Source organism: Mauremys reevesii, linkage group 8, assembly GCF_016161935.1.
Source record: "Mauremys reevesii isolate NIE-2019 linkage group 8, ASM1616193v1, whole genome shotgun sequence".
In the NCBI taxonomy this organism is placed as follows: Eukaryota; Metazoa; Chordata; order Testudines; family Geoemydidae; genus Mauremys; species Mauremys reevesii.
The window spans coordinates 4,483,337-4,503,979 of NC_052630.1; the positions used below are offsets into that span (position 1 = coordinate 4,483,337).

The following is a 20,643-nucleotide window of genomic DNA, read 5'->3' on the forward strand; positions in this document are numbered from 1 at the left end:
GGGTTCTATATTTTCCAGCCAAACGCTGTGTTTTAAATATTACAGCAGCACCGTTTGCTCAGCGCAAGCTGCCCGAGTTCAGGATCAATCCTTCTCTTTATAAGCTGTAAATATTCTCTCCCGGCTAAAGTGTAGCCCGTAAAGGAGCCTGATCCCCCACAACTTGCCTGTTGTCTCCAATTAACCCCGGCAATAGGCAACCACATAAATAAGGGGCTGGGTATCCCTGGCCAGGAACTTATTTATTACAATGGTTTCAATGAACTCAGCCATTTAAAAAAGCTACAGGTTTGCGAAAGAGCAAAGAGAAGGCCCAGTAAATACAAGTGAGCAATGCTGCCTGCTTTTCCTGGAACTGAAATCACGAAGCCTGCTGCAAGTCAGAGGGAGGTTTGCTGCTGATCTCAATGGGCCAGGATTTCACTCCCCATTTGCCCAGTTCCTCTATCCAACGGTGAGGCTCTAGCCGCATTTACTTTTCTTTTTAGTCCCGTCTTCCTTCCTGGCCAACTCCCTCCTTCGCCTCTGGCAAACTCTCCCTTTGGCCCCAATTCAGCAAAGTGCCGAAACACGGGCTTTGGGGCCAAACCAAAGTCCCTGGAAGTCAATGAGAAGTTTTGATTGCAATGGGCGTTGGATCAGGTCCTGGGTCCCATTAAAACCAATGGAACTTTTGCAGCTCTGTAAGTTCTCTGCTGAGCAGGGGTGGTTTGCGGAATCAGGCTCCTTCTTCTGTAGCCCCTTCCTCTCTTCCTGCCAAACTCCCTCCAGATTCTTGCTTTCACTTTCTCTAAATGCTCTTTTCCTCTCCAGCACCCCGCTTCCTTCTCCTCTAGACCTCCCCTCTACTTTTCCTTTAGAGCTCCCCCTTCCCTCTAGATCCTTTACCCTCTCCTGGATGCTTCTCCCCAGGAGCAGTGGAAGTGCCCTAAAAGTGTGGGGGGTGGGGCACAGGCACCCGAACCGTGGCCCGGCCCCCTGCACCGCACAACCTGCCTGAGGCCCCGCTCCCATGCTGCCTCTTCCCCCCCAAGGCCCCATCCCCCGCTTGCTCCTCTCTGCACCCTCCCCCCATTGCTCGCCCTTATGGCCAGTAAAAAATGCCCCCCCGCCCCTCCTGTTCCAGTGCCCCCTTCCTCTCCCTCCAGCCCAAACCTTCCTGCACCAACCCTATCCTGTGGCTCAAAGCCATAACTTCTCAGATCATAGAATATCAGGGTTGGAAGGGACCTCGGGAAGTATCTAGTCCAATCCCCTGCTCAAAGCAGAACCAATCCCCAACTAAATCATCCCAGCCAGGGCTTTGTCAAGCTGGGCCGTAAAAACCTCTAAGGAAGGAGATTCCACCACCTCCCTAGGGAACCCATTCCAGTGCTCCACCACCCTCCTAGTGAAGTTCCTGGTAACAGCAGCGCGAGCCGGGCCAGTGAACAGTATGTAAAAGGTGGTACCAAGGAACGTTTTCATGCAGCTACGAGGCTGAAGCAATGGCAGGACAGGGATGCTGGTGTGCTGAGATCACTATCACACTGAGCAATATTGCCTCCTGGGATTCTCTCATCGGTCCGTCTCCATCTGCTGTTTCTTGTCTTATTCTTAGATTGGAAGCTCTTTGGGGCAGGGACTGTCTTTTTGTTCTGCGTTTGTGCAGCACCTGGCACATTGGGGCCCTGCTCCCTGGCTGAAAGGTTGCTCCTGTCTGCATGTTCATTTGTTCATTCATTCATTCCATTTCTCCCTTTGCAATGGAAAGTTTTAGGAAGGATTGTTTGGGAGGATTTTATTCTGCTGCCCATCACAGTGGCATCTGGGCACCTTTCAAATAAAATCAACAGCAAAGTCCTTAATGGGCTTCCTGAGGCTGTATCACAGCTCCCTTTTCAGGGTTCAGCTCTATTTGGGATAGGGTTATTTCGGGGTACAGGACAGCTGAAGACAAGGGTCTTGTCTTCCCTGTGGGTATTTTGGCAGTCCCTGAAGGTGCTGGGCCCAGCCAGATATCACAACACCAGCCCCTTCCTAATTATCATTGTATACAATCCGGTCTGTGTGTGTGTGTGTCATGTCAGGCACTGAAGATGGTCTCTGAAGGGAAAGCAGCTCTAGTAGATTCAGTATCTGGTTTAACAGGTGGGTTTAATTATCTGGGGACTGTCTGATTCTTGAGATAAACTCCCACCCACGTGCCTCTGCTAAAAGGCCTGCTTTTACCTTTAAAACACCAGCGAGCGCTGGCGTAGCACTTTTCACCCACAGATCCCCAAGCACTGCACAGCCTCATCGCCATTTCACAGCTGGGAAAACTGAGGCGCAGAGCAGTGCTGTGACTTGCTCACGGTCACCCAGCAGGCCAGCGACAGAGCTTGTCCCAGTCCAGTGCTCAGTGCCCTCCTTTAATAGCGGTCCCCTTTGGCCTTGGAATCTCTGAATCGGTAAACTGGAGAAAGGGTTCCGGTAGGCAGGTTACTAGCCAGGCCTTCCCTTGAGCATGGCAGGGGCTTGCACCAACGAGAGAGGGGCGTGAGACCCCAATACAATAGCTCATTGCTTTAAGAGTTTACAAACCCATCGACATATATCACAAAGCAACAGCAAAGGGCACAGGCGACATTGTTTCATAACTTGCTTCGACTTGGCTGTTCCGCTTTCTGGCTGCAGCTTTGCTACGTTCCATCCCGGTGGATGATTACAATCCTTAAAAGTTACTAATGGTGGCACTCCCTGCAAACACAGGCAGCGTGCGCTGTCACCTGGAGACACCGCGATAAATAATGCCTTAGCCCTGGTGGTGGAATTTTTCCATGCGGTGGGAGGCAAAGGGTGGGGGGAAGAGGTCCATTTACGAATCCCATTTCATTATGCGTTCTTTCTCCTTACCCGCATTCTGGAGGTGCTTCTTTCCAGTGGAGCAGCTGTTTTCTGTCACAGCACAGTCAGGAAGGAGACGGCTGCATGGGGGGGAGGGGGGAGGTGTTTGTACATTGCAGAGGAGTTATGTTTATTGCTTGCTACCAACTCTGCACTTTGCTTAGCAGAAAAGAGTCAAAATGGCAATAATTCAAAGTCAAAACTCCCAGGACAAGGTGGTAGCCAATAACACTGGGTTTATAGAGGCTGGCGTGGACTTTTGTTACTCCTCACTTCAAGGGCTTTGCTTGCAGTTCTCTTATGGGAAAAGATATACGCTTATGGCACCCATTAAAATAAGAGAAATAGATTTAATTTGCAAGGGTAGGGTTGCACTTTTCCAGGTGTCTCTAGACATTAAAGGCCAGAAGGAACCTTGCTCTTACATTTCACCAGAGGCACTGTCTTTCTGAGTTGCCGGGGGGGGGGGGGGAAGGTGCTCGCCCCAGGCCCCGCCCCCACTCTACCCCTTCCCCCAAGCCCTATCCCCGCCCTGCCTTTTTCCACCCCATTCTGCCCCCTCCCTCAAGCGCACCCCACCCTCGCTCCTCCCTCTCCCTCCCAAGTGCCCCCTGCACGCGGCTGAACAGCTGATCCACGGTAGACGGGAGATGCTAGGTGAGAGGGGGAGGAGCTGATTGGCAGGGCCGCCACGAGGCAGGAGGTGCTGCGGGCGGGGGGTGGGGAAAGGGGAGGAGGGCACCCACTGATTTTTTTTCCATGGGTTCTCCAGCCCTGGAGCACCCATGGAGTCAGCGCCTGTGCATTTCACCACCGCAGACGCACTCAAATACCCTGCAGCAATTTCCCTGACTGTCCCAAGACTGAAATGACTCTGATGTCTTGTCCTCGGTAGGCTGCATGGGTGTGAATTCTAATTATGGCAGATATTTGACTATGAAAACTGCATGTTCGGCTAATAAGACAGACTGGTTTTTGCATCTACCAGGTGTGGCTGTATGTGAGTGCATGTGCAGATCGGCATCTTTAACCCAGTATGTGTTACATTTCCCCTCCTCCAGTATCTGACCCACTTAAGGGGATAAAAACCTACTACTGTTACCAGCTAATGAAGTTCCTCTGTTAGTTCAAATAGTTAGGGCCTGCGCTTTGTGCTCCAGGCACTGGATCCCATGCCTGCTAATAACCCCATGTGAGGAGTCACACGTGCAGACGAGCAAAGGGCAGCCTTTAGAAATACACCCCTTACAGTGCAGTGTTGCAATCTCACAGCTCAAGAAGATAACTCCGAATTCCAGCATAACTGTAAACTGCTAATAGAGAGCAGGGATCTTACTGAACCCTACTGGGTAGGAATGGGTTGGGTGACTCCTACAGATATCCAGTCCCCAGATTCCACTAGGGGACAGTGACACCAAGGTATCCTAAATGTGTCTCGCTCTGGCTGACTCTGGAAGAACATCTGTGATGCTATGTCTTTACTGTGTTTTAATCTGTTCTCATCATTGCTCAGGGAACCTGGTGCTGCTGGTGGATACTTAATCAATCAATCATTGTTCTCCATCTCAGATAGGAAGATGAATCGTGCTCTGGTGGTTAATGCCGAGGCCTGGAGATCATGATTCCTTGGTTCCATCCAGCTCCACCACACACTGCCCACCCACATCGCTTGGGCAGGTCAGTTAATTGCCCCATGCCTCAGTTTCCCCAGTGGGGATAATAATTCTGATTTACCTCACAATGGTCTGATGTGAGTCATGAAGACTGGAGCTGGAATCCAAATGTCTCTGACACTGGGTTGGGTTGGATTCAGCGGTCTGGTTGAGCCCTGGGTAGAGAGAGGGATGAGGTCAGAATCAGCAGCTGAACGTCTCCAAAGCTTGGTGGGAGCTGAAGGCACAGTTCTAGTATAGATCCAGATCCATCTCTGCAACAGACCCATCAGGAATGAGCACTAGGAGCAATATTAGTAGCAATGGGGTTATCCCAGGTGCCTTCCTACCTTACTGTCCTTTCGTGCTTCTCTGCTGTTCCTTAACCCTTTCACCTAACTCTATTAAAAGCCCAAGAAGCTGCTGCCAGGGAGTCACTGGTGCAAGGTGAGCAGCAGCGGGGTGAGAAACAGCCTGCAGCCCAGTAATGCTGCTCAGGCTCATCCCTTTCTGGCCTTCACTAGTGCCGCTCTCTGACGTGCAGCAGGTTGAGTGATGGCTTGGGGTGGAAGGGCCTAGCATTGCCCTGTAAGTCAGACAACCATCCCCTTCGTGGAACCACAGCCCTTTCGGCTCGGCGCGGTAGCAGCTCCATGCACTGGGGGGAGCACGCTCAGCACCCCTGCTAAGGCCGTCACTAACATACATCTCGGCTCGTTTGTTCACCTCCGGGCGGCCCGATGACAGCGCTCCCCTCTGCTACCAGCTGCAAAAACCTGGCAGCTGATTTAGGAGAGCTCCCGGGGCCCAAAATGTAAACCGTTTTTCACCAGGAATGCATAAGCAAGCCATAAAATAAGGGATTTGGGTCTGGTCACATGGGACAGGCCTCCCATAAAATTGAAGCATTGATCTCTATTTTAGAGAACAGCCTCTAAGATGCCTAGATGATTGAAGACCTGAGCTTTAACAAACTCTGTAATCTCCCGCCATACATCTGAAGTGGCATGTTTGAAGTCAGAGGATGAGTTATTTATATTATTTATATAATAAGCGGTGAAAGGACATTTGCCAAAACTAAAACGCCAATGGCATATATTGCTCATGGACAAACCAAGAAACCCACATGTGTGTAGCGATGCTAGGTGTGAAACAGACGTGTGCTAATGCTGCGTATCACCCCTCTGAATAGACATACAGGTATAGAGAATCACTACACTGGCCTGTATAATATCCAATTCCCCCACAAAAAACATAGTGTTAAAGTTATTTCCTCACAGCACAAACACTAAGGAGCAAAGGGATTATAAATTAAGGCAACTGTCAGAAGACAGGCTCCTGGGCTAGCTGGCCCATCGGTCTGACCCAGGATGGCTGGCCTTGGGTTCTTATGCTTAGCAACCCCACCCAACCCAATACCAGACTCCAAGCATGAACCCAACCCCATCACAAGACCTCACCACACTAGCACCTGGGCCTAAGCCACTCAACTTCCATTCACACAGGACAGAATGGAATGCAAATTCCTCTCTCCCATAACCCACTGGGGTTATGCCAGGGATGCATTGGGTCCGTTACACGCAGACTGTTTGGTGGTGTTGGGGGGGGGTGGTTTACACATTTTTATGGCCGTGACTTTGAGATGGCCACATTATTCATGCACGGCAGAGTCACAGCTAAGTGGCAGGGAAACACTTTCAAAGGTGCCTAAGTGATTTTGGAGTCATTTTAAAAAGCAATTCTGATGCTTAGGAACCTAAGTGTACTCGAAGTCCATAGGACTTAGCTCCAAAGTCATTTACAAAGTGATCGACATAGATAGCCACTCTGTCTGTGTCTGTACAGCACCTTGCACAATGGAGTCCTCCAGCTGCATAGCTAGGGCCCCTAGGTGCTATGGTAATAAACACATAAACAATACCTGAAAATGTTCCTCTAGGCTATTTATTCCAGTTCACTCCACATTATAGTGAGGGTTAAAGCTGACAGCTTTAATGAGAATCCCAACTTTCAATCATCTATAACTTTCTCCGAAATGTCCCTTTTGGAACAAAATGGTCCCTTTTTTCACCTCAGCTGTACAGCATTTTTTAAATTTTCTAATTTTGATCCAAATCCAATCACCCATTTTTGAACTATCTGAGGCTGGGGAAAAACAAACCAAAGCGCCACCAGCTCCTGGGCCTACCAGACAAAAGCATTGCCATGTTTTTTTCATACACAGCTAACTCAAAAGCCATAGGGCCAGGGAACTTGTCTTTTGCATTGTTCTCGGCTAGGTGCAGACAGCTAGCACACGGATGATACATAAAAAGGGTCTGGGCTTGCAGTCCCTTAGGTAAATGGTCCTTACTCACATGGGTAACCCCAATGACTTCAAGAATCAAGACCCCAAAGGCTATATTCAGACAGTGTCCCGACTCAGAACATTTTAAGAGCCTTGTCATGTTCACCACAGGTACTATCTGCTGATCTGCCTGTTCCTTGTTCCAAGGAACTGATGCCCGTTCTATGCAGCTGTGGGATCATTGCTAACCACATGCTTTAGTGGATCCCTAGCTTCTTGCACTGTACAGTATGTGCACAATGTACCATGATTTGGCGTTTATTGTTCCTGCTGATGACAATACCTCTGTTTTCCCTTCGCTTATGAAATTCACTCAGAAAGGTATCGCCCACTGATTTATCACGTACTGTAGCTGAGTCTCTGTTTGAGATTTGCTGAGCTCTGTTTTGGTAAGGCAGACTCTTTTCCTACACAGCACGGTTTTGTCAGCAAGCGTCTGGAACTGTCTTTAGCCACAGTTGTATTCAGTTATAAAGTATCAGTGAAGTGTAATTAAAGAGGCATGACTGTATCTCTTCAAGCTTGAGTCTTTCTGTTTTTTCCAACGCTCCTGGCAGCAGGGGCGTAACTACAGTTCATGGAAAAATAGAAAACGACTCTTAGGAATTCAGAAGTGTTTTTTCCATTCTGTCGTGTTTTGCAATGGGTTGATTTTTTTTGTTTGTTTGTTTTCTGAAATTGTGGGTGGATCGCTGAAATTGGAAATTTTCTAGTTTGAAAAGCAACAACAACAAAACCCACCATGTGGTTTCCCTGGCCAATCAAAACTAGCAGTGTCAAAAAACAAAACCGGGAACACATTTAGAAGAACAATGCAGAAGCTGAACGTTTTCTAAAAGTCACGTTGATATTTATAGTAACAAACTCTACGGCCACTGTTGGAACCAAGGAACTCAGGCTATTTGGCTTAATCAAAGAGAAGGTTAAGAGGGAACTGAATCATAGTCTACAAGTGCCTCCACATGAGAGAATGTCTCTCATGCAAGAGGGCACTTTACTGTAGCAGAAAAAGGAATAACAAGATCCAGAGCCTGGCAGCTGAAGTCAGTAAAATTCAAATAGGAAATTACACACATTTTTTAACAATAAAGGTAATTAACCACTGGCCCAACTTACAAAGGGATGTGGTAAATTCTCTATCACTCGATGTAAGCTTGGATGGCTCTTTCTAGAAGATACACTCTAGCTCAGTTACAAGTTATTGGACTTGATGCAAGAATTATTAGGTGAAATTTTCTGGCCCGTATTATACAGGAGTTCAGACTAGATGCTCACAATAGTCCCTCGCGGCCCTAAAAATATATGAACCTATGAACTAATGATAACTTTACATTTTGTCAAAGCTTAGGAATGTCAATGAAATAGCGACGCGGGCTGGTCAAAAGTTTTCCATCAGTTTTGATTGCAAATCACACTTTTGACTAAATTAAAATGTTCATGGAGAGCATCGATTTTCATTGAAACATTTTTATTTCTCATTGCAAATCAGTTTGTTGTTGTTGCTGTTGTTTCAGCAGTGTCAGCCGAAAAAATTGGTTTTGGTTGGGGAAAATGGAAAGCATTTCATTCTGAAGAACATTCAACATTTTCCATTAAAAAAACATGACAATTTCCAACCACCCTATTAACAACTAATTGTTAAAATAGATTGAGGCTGAGCAAATGAGGTAATATATGCATAGTTACTGGTATGCTTTTAACAACTAGTAACCAGTCTGTTGCAGCAAAATTAAAGACTCTCTCTCCTATAAATAGAGGGTGGAAAGGCCTGGGCCATTCTGATTAAGCCCAATGGAAGCTCTGTGTTTAAAACGCCTGCCCACTTAAGGAAGGCTCAGCACTTGAACAAGCAGTGAAGCATATTTTAAATGCTTTGGACCAGATTCTGGTTGCCCAGTTCCATAGCTCTAACTCCAGAGAACTCCCACCGCAGTGCGTACAGCTACTCTGCCTTGCCCTGGTGTAAAGGAGCTCAGCATCTGGCTCGGTTTTGTTTTGAAGAGCTGCCCAGAAAACGACAGGACTTCCCAAAATAGCTGGTTGTAACTCAGCCAAATCCCAATGCACGTGGCTCCTCCCACTCAGCCGCTGGCCGCGCCTTTGGACTTTGCTAAATGCCAGTGCTTTCAGGGGCATGGCCCGCCACGGCCGTGTCTGCCTGTGTGACGCTGGGACATGTCAGCAGCGTGACATCCGCTTGGCCTATGTCACATGCCTCGTCCCTTACAGAGGCATTGGCTTCACGGGCCTGTTGGCGCTAACCATAATGCTGCAAGCCCCAGCACGACGGGCAGGGAGGAGGCAGCCACAGCTACACTGGAATGGCCTCCTTTGGGCCCACTTCTGCTCCCTCTGGCTGAGCGCGGTGTTTTCCTCCAGCCGGGGAGGCAGAGTGGAGGTCAGTGTGACAGCAGTTAGCTTGGGAGAACAGGGCCGGGGGGTCTGTTTTGTCTCAGGGCTGGAGCTCTGGAGTGGGAACGACAGGGGAAGGCTGGGGAACGGGGGACGCCGAGCAAGGCGGCCCAATGGCTGGCTCCTACCAGATCCCTTGGCAGGCTAGCGAAGGAGGCCCTGGCACCAACCTGGTGATTAGGAAAGGAGGGGGAGGGGGCAGGCAGGGGAGAACTTGATAATGATCACAGTAGGAATCGCTCTTTCAAAGAGGGGTTTGAACAATACAACTGGAAAAGGGAGTAATTAAGTAGGTGCCTCTTAAGAGAAAGATTAAATGTACGGCCTGATAAGGGTGTAGGAAGGTATCCCCCCCCACACCCCCTCCTAATGACCAGATAGGATATCTCACAGTCACAGGCTCAGGGGCTGATCCTGAGTGGCGCTGAGCACTAGCAGCTCCCATTGGTGTCCAAAGCCACCCAGTGCAGGGACTTGATGCTCAGGATGAGGCCCTTAAACCGGCTCTTTGCTGCTGCTTTCTTCTCGGGATTTCTCGAAGGAAGGTGGCGCGGCAAAGCTACAACAAACGACAAGAGTTTCACGCCATTGGGAAATTGTTAGGACGTAGGTTTGCGGGGGTTATAGCATCGCTTTAATAATGCTGTTTTTAATGAGACAGAGCGCGTGTGTGTGTTTGTGTTTGTGTGTGTGTGTTTTCAAGATGCCTGTGACGTTCTCTGTCCCAGGGAGCCTGTTCCAGTTCACCATTTAGCTTTCTAAATGACAGTATTGCCAACCCTCCTGATTGTATCACAACTCCCTGATATTTGGTGTTTTTCTTAAAGCCCCAGCTCCTGGACTCATGTGATTATGGGAGAACCTCATCTTTCTTTCTTTTTTTAAAGTAATTTATTATTATTTTTTTAAAATCTCATGATTGTTAAATCAATTTTGTGAGTTTTGGTGGCCTGACTCATGATTTTTTTCTTAAATATGACAAAAATACAGCAAAGCTCAGTGCATTTAAAGGGCCAGATTCTCATGCTCTCAGTGGGGTTGTGATCTTATTACACTATTCTGTTGCATCAATCATTCTGGGGACTGTAGGTCACCTGAACTCTGTTAAAATGGCAATCTGAGAAGCTTTAAATCCCTTTATTTTACTACGCTAATAGCTGAAAATGATTTCTGACAAGGCTGCAGCTCTAATAAATGTTTTAGTTGTTTAAAATTTTTGGAAACTTAAAAACCATGTTCTAGGCCCCTGTTATTTAGAAAATCCCCTACAGATGGACTGCATTGAACCACAAGCAATTATTTTCCTCTGCTCTCATGGGTTAATGAGATCATCAGAAGTCCGTTTTGGAATTATTTCCTTGCAGTTCTCTGCAGCAACTCTCTCCTTCTATAACCGCAGGCTACATTAATATTAAAACCTTTGCAACCGCTGAAGGGATTGGGGACAACTGCACAGTTTGCTATGATGCAAAGCACTATGGAGCAGAAGGCAGACAACTGTTTCTGGCAATCCAGAAGGCAGTTATCAGCAGTTGGGACAGGGTAAAGAAGGTGTCGGGTCTTTTCTTTGAATGTGTTTGGATGAATGTGGTGGTTGTGAAAGTTAAGAACTCAAAGTGCTGGCTGGAGTCAAAACTGAGCATGGGCTCCCCCAACCCAACGCTAGCAACACACCTTGATTCAGGCCTGCTGCTGAGCCTGTGTCGTAGCTGATTTTGGTGCAGCGGATGAGACTGAGATGAGTAAAACTTGCTTCATCCCTCTCCTAAATCAGACTGGCATGTGAGCTGCTAGCAGAAAACAGCTAGTAATTTGAGAGAGAGGAGGAGAGATTAATAAGACTGGGACTTTTCAGCTTGGAAAAGAGACGACTAAGGGGGGATATAATTGAGGCCTATAAAAACATGACTGGTGTGGAAAAAGTAAATAAGGAAGTGTTATTTACTCCTTCTCATAACATAAGAACTAAGGGCCACCATATGAAATTAATAGGCAGCAGGTTTAAAACAAACAAAAGGAAGTACTTCTTCACACAACACACAGTCAACCTGTGGAACTCCTTGCCAGAGGATGTTGTGAAGGCCAAGACTATAACAGGGTTCAAAAAAGAGCTAGATAAGTTCATGGAGGGTAGGTCCATTAATGGCTATTAGCCAGGATGGGCAGGGATGGTGTCCCTAGCCTCTGTTTGCCAGAAGCTGGGAATGGGCGACAGGGGATGGATCACTTGATGATTCCCTGTTCTGTTCATTCCCTCTGGGGCACCTGGCATTGGCCACTGTCAGAGGACAGGACACTGGGCTAGATGGACCATTGGTCTGACCCAGTCTGGCCGTTCTTATGTTCTTAATTTACAGTCTGATCCTGTACCCATTTAAGTCAATGGCAAAGCTCCCATTTACTCCAATGGCAGAAGCAGGCCTACCACCAACTGTGTGTTATTGTGCCACCAACCATCCCCTGCCCAGCCTCCTGCTCCCTCAGCAACAGCGCTCCAGTTGTTTACATTTCTTTCTATTACTATGCAGCTGGGAGTCCTGTTAGAAGCAGAAGGTAATGCACACTCAGTTCACTGGCCTGTCCATAGCAGAAAGTGGCTTAGGTCAGCATCCTTATCAGCAGCAGAACCCTAATTACTGTACTAAAGTATAATTCTCCAGACTCAGCTGGTACCTTAGGGGAATGATTCCCTTAGACAGAAGCTGTTATTGTCCAGATTTGCGGGGAGGGAGGTTGAAATCTTACAAACACAATCCTATCCTCAAAGGGAATTTCATTCTCTGAAGCTTCCCTAGACAAAGGCACATTTCTCTTGTGCGTTTGTGGCTGGAGCTGGCTGCAGAAAGGGCCTTTCTTACCTCTGGAATTAACTGAATGGCTTGCTGCTGCTGCTGCTTTTCGATAATGAATGAATTGTGGCTAGAAATGCGTATGCTTATGGCTGTGCAGGAGCAGGGCGGGAGAAACTAAGCTATTTTCTCTATGGGCTGATGATTTGGTGGGGGTCAGGGCCTGTTTCATAAGTGCTGGCAACTGACTTTTAAAGTAGGAAACACACAAACGATATTTTTGCATTTCTAGAGCACTTCTCATTGCAAGAATCAAAGCCCTCGGGCACACCCATGTGCAGAGAGATTAAGTGTCTTGGGCCTAATCCTGCACCCAGCTCCTGGAGCTCATGAAGAGACCTATTGGCTCCAGTGCAGGATCAGGGCTTTGCGCAAGATCCCAAATTTCCCATTGTTGCTCTCCCTGGGTCAGCTCCGCCAGTGGGAATGCTAGTACAGGAGAGGTCTGATGGGCTCGCAGCGGTGGTGTGTCTACCACAGAGGGCACGAGACTCAGGAGACTGGGGTTTCTATTTCTGGCTCTGTCGCTCATGACGGTATGACCACGGGCCAATCACTGTAATGCTGTGTGCCTCAGTTTCCCCTCCCAGACTTTGTCTGTGTAGCCCGTAAGCTCTGCAGAGCAGGGACTAACTCTCATTCTCTGCACACACAGTACCCTGCACAATAGGGTCAAAGTTGGCTGGGGCCTCTGAGTGCCCTTTGTTACCCAATTAACAAAGAATAGCACAGGCTGGGCTCCAGGCAGAGGCGAAGGTTTTATGCGCGACGGCGTCCGACTCTGCTCACAGCGGGTCTGCGTGACCTGGAGCTTAAAATGCAGGCAGCAACCAGCACCATCTCGCACCAGCACTCCCGCCAGTGTGGCTGATCTGAAGAGCGAACTGTTGAAGTGACCAGCTTGGGAACGTGCCACAGGCTGAAAGTGGTTTGCATGAGCTTCTTGGCAAATCTCTGTGAACAACAGAAACGTTCACAGGAATCAGGATCAGTTTGTGAGTGATTCACCTACTTATATATATATATGTGTATTTTAAAGGGCTAAATTCATTGGATGATTTCTTAGCAACCAGTGCTTAACCAGTTCCCACAGCACTCGGCCGGCATGGCTCACGCACTGGGCAGCAATTGCCGAGACAAGCAAATGAGAGGAAATTGTGTTAATTTTTGGCCTGAAATGCTCAAATTGCTCCTTATCAGCATCCCATTTTGAGAAAGCAGGATGCTGCTTGGCTCCCATTGAGGTCAACGGCAAATCTCCCATTGACCTCTCTGGGTGCCCCGTCAAGCCCTTCTGGGTTACAGTAATCAGTGATTTAGAGAAGCAATCTGACCATATGTAGCTCGTTACGACAATGGAATCAGTGACTTTAACGAGCTCCTGCACCAAGTGGATTACTGCGCCCACTCATCCATAGTTCATTAGAGCCTTAGAATGGGAATCCAAGAGAAGCCACAAACTAGGATCTCCTAATCTCTCCTAAGCAGGAGCAGCCCTGTTCTAAGGGAAACAAACTTTTAAAAATACTGGGGAAGTGAATAAATCTTGGTGGCACTAGAAGGTAATGAAAGCAGACCTGTTAAAGAACTAGAACTGCTAAATGGATGCATTTTCCATGTGCCACAGAGCCCAGACGTCACAGCAGAGCAGCGTTCTCTAAGATGAAGTGGTTAAAGGAACACAGCTTTGGGTTTTTCCCCTTCATGTTTCTAACAGTGTTCTCAGGATTTCTGAGAGCAAAATAAAATAAACAGTCCAGGAGAATGACTCAGGCAGACCTGCTGTGACAAGAGGGATTGGAGAAGGTCAAACCACAGCCTTCAGCAGGGTATCTCTAGCCTTTCTTGGCTAGACCTACAGCCTCAGGTGGCTTCTCAATGTCAGGACTCTTATGTTTCATCCTCCTAAATTGTGGGTTTGAAAGCTCATTTATTTATGCAAAGGCACGTGGTATCTGAATACCAAGAAAACATTAATGTGTCGATCCTCACAACGCTCCTGTGATGTTGGTAAGGATTAATATTCCCATTGTAGAGACAGGGAAACTGAGATACACAGGGCCTGATCCAAAACCCATTAATATCAGTGGAAGTCTTTGCATAGACGTCAATAGGATTTGGATCAGGTGCTAAGTGACATGTCTAAGGCCACACAAGAAGTCTGTGTCAAAGCCAGGAATGCAATCCAGATCTCTCCTGAGTCCCAGCCCAGTGTCTTAACCATGAGACCATCCTTCTTTTCATGGACCATTGCTGCCTAATTTTCCAACCACTGTATGCACAAATACACCCCAAATTTTCTTGATTGTGTGGCCAAAAGGAAAGCTTGGGTAATCACTCATGCAAACAGTAGGTTCGATAGACTCAGAACCTGCTATTTGCATGAGCAATCACCCCTCCAATGTATGCAGTAGCAGTAACTGCACATGCAAATGAGAGATCTGATGTAATTTTTAATTAAAAACACACCGTTTACAGAATCAAGCCTCTCTTCAAATAGTCGCAGGTCACTCGTCATTGGTTAAAGACTTATTGATTGGATTGCTTCTTTTAATTATCAAGAGGAGCTAAGCTTCTGCAGAGAAGGCGCATCCATGATCCCTGCACCCACCAAAACAGAGACACTGCATTTTAAAATGCAGCCTCAAATAATTCAATCTCTGTGGACCAATGTGCTTAGCTGTGCACAGACAGATCTCTATATCCCCTTCAAGTGCGCACTGTAGATAAATCCCTTCAGAGCTTGCCCTCCCATTTCCAAGTCTATCTATCTGCTCCCAATTGGCTGGAGCAGGGTTTCTGCTAGTGTGGGGTTTGGGCTCTGGAAATCTTGAGTTCTAATCGCATCTCTGCTACTGACTCACTGTATGACCTTGAGCAAATCCCTTCAGATCGCTCTCTCTCTTTCTCTGCTTCACTTTCCCCATCTGTACAATGGAGACAATGATATTTACTTCCCTGCCTGCAGGACCTTTACAAGGATTAATTACGCAGTGCTTTGAGTGTGGGAAGGGCTATATTTTTCTAAGCAGTCTTATTACCGAGCAAATTGAGGGAGCCCTTCTCATTCATGAGCTGAGTGCATGGCCTCTGCAGCTCTATCACAACCCCTGCCAGCCTGAGATTGGGAATGAAATTCAAACCTAGGTCCTCTCCATGGCCATGACTCCCACTGGGCCATCAGGCTGCCTCGCTTTAAAGCAGTTTGAACTGGATTCTTCCCCAGCCCCTGAGCTTGGGAACATCTCGGTGCATCAAATGGCAGTGCAGCCACGTGTGAGCTGCTGGGAGGCAGCCCACGCCAGCCTGTGGATTGGATTACAGAAGACAGCCTGCGAGGGAAGTAGACAACAGACGCAGAGAAACAAGCATTGCCAGAGAGGCAAGAGGAGCGAAATGACAAAATGAATCCATACGGAAGTATAAACTACTCCGGCCCTGATCCAGCAAAGCACATACTTAACTTTAAGCACGGGAGTCATCTCACTGAAGCCAATATCAATGGGACTACGCATGAGCTTAAGTGCTTTGGTGGATCACGGCCTTAAAGCTTTTTCAATCCCCTGAACATCTGGACACTGACCATCCAACTCATTCCTTGGCTCCTTCCACAGGCAATCGGGTTATCTAAAGGGGAAGGAAACCTACAGCTGAGTTGGTCCTAAAGTGCAGCTTCAATAAACCCTCATTCTTCAGATTTCCCATGGGACAGTTTGAAGCTACGCGGCGGCGTGGTATAAAAGAATGTCCAGTGATGGCCATGGCTTGATGAGACACCTCTGAATGCAACAGCTCTGCTCTGGGAGCCGAAGCCAGGCTGCTTCCGGCGGGGTCAGGATCATTCCCACTGCCCAAAGAAGAGCAAACTCATGAGTCAGCTTCCAGCACCTTGTCTCAGGTAAGAGATTAAAATACTCAGCTCACCTGTGAGTCAGCAGCCCTCCCTGTCTTCAGAGGTATCAGCCCAATCATCAGATTGTTCCCTATGTGGCCAAGAGCCTTTGCTTTTAACATTCACCCTGCTGGAAAGTGTAAGTAGCTCGACCTCCAGGAAAAGGTACCGTCTGATAGCTCGGCCATAAACAGCCAGCCAGTCACCTCAGAAGGCGCAGCATAAAGTAAGCACCCTGGAGAGAGAAAGACAAAAAGAGGGAAATAACTGGAAGAGAGACAGTGAGAAAAGCTGCGTGTGTCTCTGCATGTGACTGCATGAAAGAAACAGAGGTTGGTGCTGAGCAGTTGTCCCTCTGCTCCCTTTCTCCAGCTAGAAAACTGCAATCACTTCAAAAGCTCTGACCCAACGTCCACTGGCGTCAATGGGCTTTGGATCAGGACCTTAGAGTCAGACTTTTCCAGGTATTTAGGTGCCTAATTCCCATTGAAATCCTGGGGAGTTAGGTGCACACGTACCTTTATAAATCTCTCCCTTAGTTCCTATGCTGGCCAGTCTCAGCGTTCACAAGGGGGACAAGTTGGCAGCTACTGCATATGGTGGGGGGGCTTTTGCAATGTGGTCACATGTCCTCTGGGCGCTATACAGACAACATAGGAACTGCTGGTCTGGATCATTCCTCTGGTCCATCTAGTTCAGTATCTTGCCTCTGTCAGTGGCCTGTTCAGATGCTTTAGAAGACGTTTCTTTCTAACTCTAGGGAGCTAGTGGTTGCCTGAAGCTTCCCTGAAGCTGAGAGATTTACAGTCTTTATAAATCTCATTGAATGCAACAGCGGGTGTTCTGATTCTTCGTTTGTTTTAAACAGCTGCAAACCCAGGAGGCTCTGTCACCGCCAGCTCATCAGGGCCAGATTTGCTACCTGTAGGAGCAATATGTAGAAAAAGCCCCCCTGACAATAATATGAACGGCCATCTCAGATAACACTGGAAGAGTCTCTCTCCAGGCACTTACAATGGACATCTGGGCAGTAATGCATGGGCAAACAGTGTCATCATGCGTCTCCCCCAGACTGAAGATGTAGAGTGATGTCAGCGGGACTGCTCAGGTGAGTAAGATACCAGGATTTGTCCCCCTGCCAGGAATCCTCTCTCTTTACATCAATCTTATAGCACTGAGAAAAATCCAACACGGGAGTCAATTTCCAGTTCGGGGCCCCAGCTCTTCACTGAACGCCACATTTAGGCATCCAGGGAGCCGTGCTAGGCACTCGTGATGATTTGAATGGCCATACTGGGCTGGTTGGGGCACCATCAGTTTGCAGGGCAGTATACAGATTACTCCTGTGCTTGACTTTATCCCTTGGGTGTGTTACAATGCAGCTGACATATGTGCTGTACGGGATAATGCTGCTGTACATCTGTCTGCCATGTATCATTCACATCCTGCATCAGCAAGTGTTACCTGTGAAATGCCGCTGAGGAAAGCTCTCAGTGAACGCAGTATATCGGTGAGCACACAGCCTGGAGTCTGACAATTACCCTTGGAGATGGTCCTATAGAATAAATGCTTTTCATCCTGATATTTCCAAGCAGGGCATTGGTACCTCTGGAAAAACACAGGCTTGTGCAGACTCCAGGCTAAGAGAAATGTTTGACAGAGAAGCAAACGTATTCCAAACATTGTTTGATTCATGTTTTAAAGTCTAACTTGCAAACATACTTCCGCAGCTCAAACATCAATCACTGGAAATATGTTCTTATAAACAAAGCAATACAGACTGTCTCTTCCACCGATACCATATGCAGGTCATTGGGTAGCACCCCAGGAAAGCAGCTTTCAGGCAGCACCAGATCTGAATAAAAGCCTTACAGAAAAAATAAGAAACCCAGGTAGCTTGAAAAAGAGGGCTGGAAACAGAGCATGAGTGACATGTTAGCACCCAGAAAGACTAGCACCTCGCTTTCCAAGAGAAAGAGAATCCGCCATCTAAAACAGGGTTCATTTGCATTACATTGCTACCTCCATTGAGTTGACCTGATGGTGCCGCAAGCATAGGTCCAAGGGGGGACTGTAATCTACAGAATGAGGCAGTGACCAGCATTACCTTGATCTGTTACTGAATCACCTACCAAAAAACACAGAGTCCAAGGCTGTCTCCCAGAGCTGGGTCTCTGCAGTTAATTTACTGAGATGACAAGTTCTGGGCAACATTTTTCTTAGCATGGAGGACTTTTAAATGTCACTGGCTGTGTTTCCTGATCCTTCCCTGATTAGAGGATGGAAAACAAGAAGGAAGTGGCTTTTATCTTCCAGCTGTAGTGATTAGTAAATACAAGATCTGTAACAAACAAGATCTTACCTAGTATTTAATGGTTTGATGCTTCCATTTCTGCTGCAGGCACATCCAGGCTTGTCTGAGTCTCTCCTGAAACCGCAGATCTTCTCAGCATTGGAGGGCCCAATGCCTTGGACACCTCTAAGACTATGAAGTTAATTCATGGCCCATTAAACCGTGGGCCCCTCTGCTCATAGTGTTCACAAGAGTGGCAAGTTGGCAGCTACCACATCTGGTGGTGGGGATGGCTTTCGTGATGTGGTCATGTGACTTCTTGGCACTGTACAGACAATGGCAAATCATTTCAGACAGAGCAATGAGACAGCAACATTTCCATATACTACTGATGTGGTCCATAGCCAAACCCATGTCCTCCTGGTGACAGACTCCATTAAGAGCCCCCTAAACCAGTCATATCACCATGAAGACATCATACAAGACCAGCACCACCTCCAATGTCTAATATCAGCTTAAACTCTCATTGATAAAACCTCAAACTGAAGCGACCGTGAGGACAGTGATGGAAAAAGGGGTGAATGAGTGGAGGGCTCCAGAATTTCAGTGACTGTCACCATTATTATTATTAATAATGTGCAGTGTTTACAGTCCATGTCAGGGATGACGACCCATCCTAAATGCAGCAAGTGACCTCGATAAGGCGGATGGCCGTCCTAAAGAATTTAAAATCATAATAATCATTTCTGGTGCCAAGCAACAATATCCCTTCCCCTTCCTGCCAATCCTCGCTCCTGGACATTGCTGCCTGTACTGGAGTCACATAAACCAGGCAATGCAAAGCAAACCGTCTGCAGCACAGTCATGGCCATGCAAAAGCCAGTGTCTACCAACCACACCATGCAGTGGTTTCTGATGTATCACAGTTTTCACCTGCACTCCAACCAGGTGTTTCTCAGCAGCTTCCTCCCCCAGAATTCAGTGGAATCACTGAAGGAGAGGTTCTGCCTCTTCTCCAGCACATCAACACCAGATTTCTGGGGTCAGACCTCATGCCTTCTTGAAACTTAGTAGGAGCATCTGAGAGCATGTGACACATTGGATGAAAACAGTGGAGCTACACCAAATTGCGTGCATCCGAGAGGGATCACAGCGCTGCAAAGTCAGTGGGGCTACCCTGATTTACACCAGCTGAGGATCTGACCCTGTAGGGGCAGCACAGAGTTAAATTTCCACCAGCGTAACAACTTTGGTTTGGTGTTTCACCAAGAAAAGAAAGCTCCCCTCAAAAAACACATAAGGCCAGTTCCTCTGCTGCTGTGAAGCTCCACTGGTCCATATAGCCAATAACAGCCAACAGGGCTGTAGCCTTTTGTTATGGAATTTTTTTTTAAAAATGCTGAAGTCTGGAAATCAACTATGAGAAACAAGGAACTTGCAGATGACCAGTCTGCCTCAGACGTCTGCCTCAGACCCATCTCCTTTATGTTAGTTACATGGAGGTGACTGGAAATGGAAGGAGTCTCAGTCTGTGCCCTGTAATCACTTGATTTACAAACACAATCGACTTGTGTTTATGGACCTCGTAGTCTATGGACCTAGGAGACAAGATGCTTCTGCAGGGAATAGTTCCTAGCTCCCTGAGAAGATGCAAGAGACACAAGGTGATAGAGGCTACAACCACTGCATATAAGAAAATGCAAGTCAGTTCTTGTAGCTAACAGGGAATCCCAGAGGAGCCCTCTGCACTTCTGGACATTGAGCCCAACCCTGCCACTGTTAATCCTGGGAGTAATATTTACTCATTGGAGTAATTCCATTGCAGATTTACAGCTGCTTTCAGGGCTGGGAACATCATTCAGCCTTCATGGCTCGTTCGATCTTGGGCCAGCGAACAAGGATGCCAGCTGGTGCCAGTTGTGACGGTAACTTTGCAACGTGGGTCTCTTCCCACTGGGAACTGAATGCAGCCAGCTCCTTGCATGCAGACACTGAAAAAGCAATTGGAGAGTAACATTTGCATTCATTACTGGCCTGGGACAAAGTCAGACGAGTGACCCTCTGGTGACAGGTTTCATATGCTGAGCCAACGAGGCCACTTTAATGATCACCCCTCAACAAAGACTAGATCAGCTTGTGTTGTGGTCAGACAAATCCCCCAGAAAAATATCGCCTCTTTTTAGCAAGTTTTTGTGCTAACTTGAAAAAGTTTCTTCTATACTCAGGCAAGTTTTAAAAAACATCACATTTCAGTGTCCCACCATTTCATCAACCTGCGTCTTTCACAGCTGGGCAGTTTCAAAGCTGAGCTAAATTTTGGTTTAAAATAT

General features: G+C 47.4%; 1 long non-coding RNA gene across 1 annotated transcript; it reads right to left on the reverse strand.

The window, feature by feature from the left end:
• Positions 1 to 4,656: 4,656 nt before the first annotated feature.
• On the reverse strand, positions 4,657 to 20,238 carry LOC120370818. Its single transcript, XR_005583964.1, has 4 exons — positions 20,116 to 20,238; positions 18,383 to 18,638; positions 16,053 to 16,255; positions 4,657 to 4,696 (listed from the first exon to the last, which is right to left on the reverse strand). It is a non-coding gene; the product is annotated as an uncharacterized LOC120370818 (long non-coding RNA).
• Positions 20,239 to 20,643: the final 405 nt, after the last annotated feature.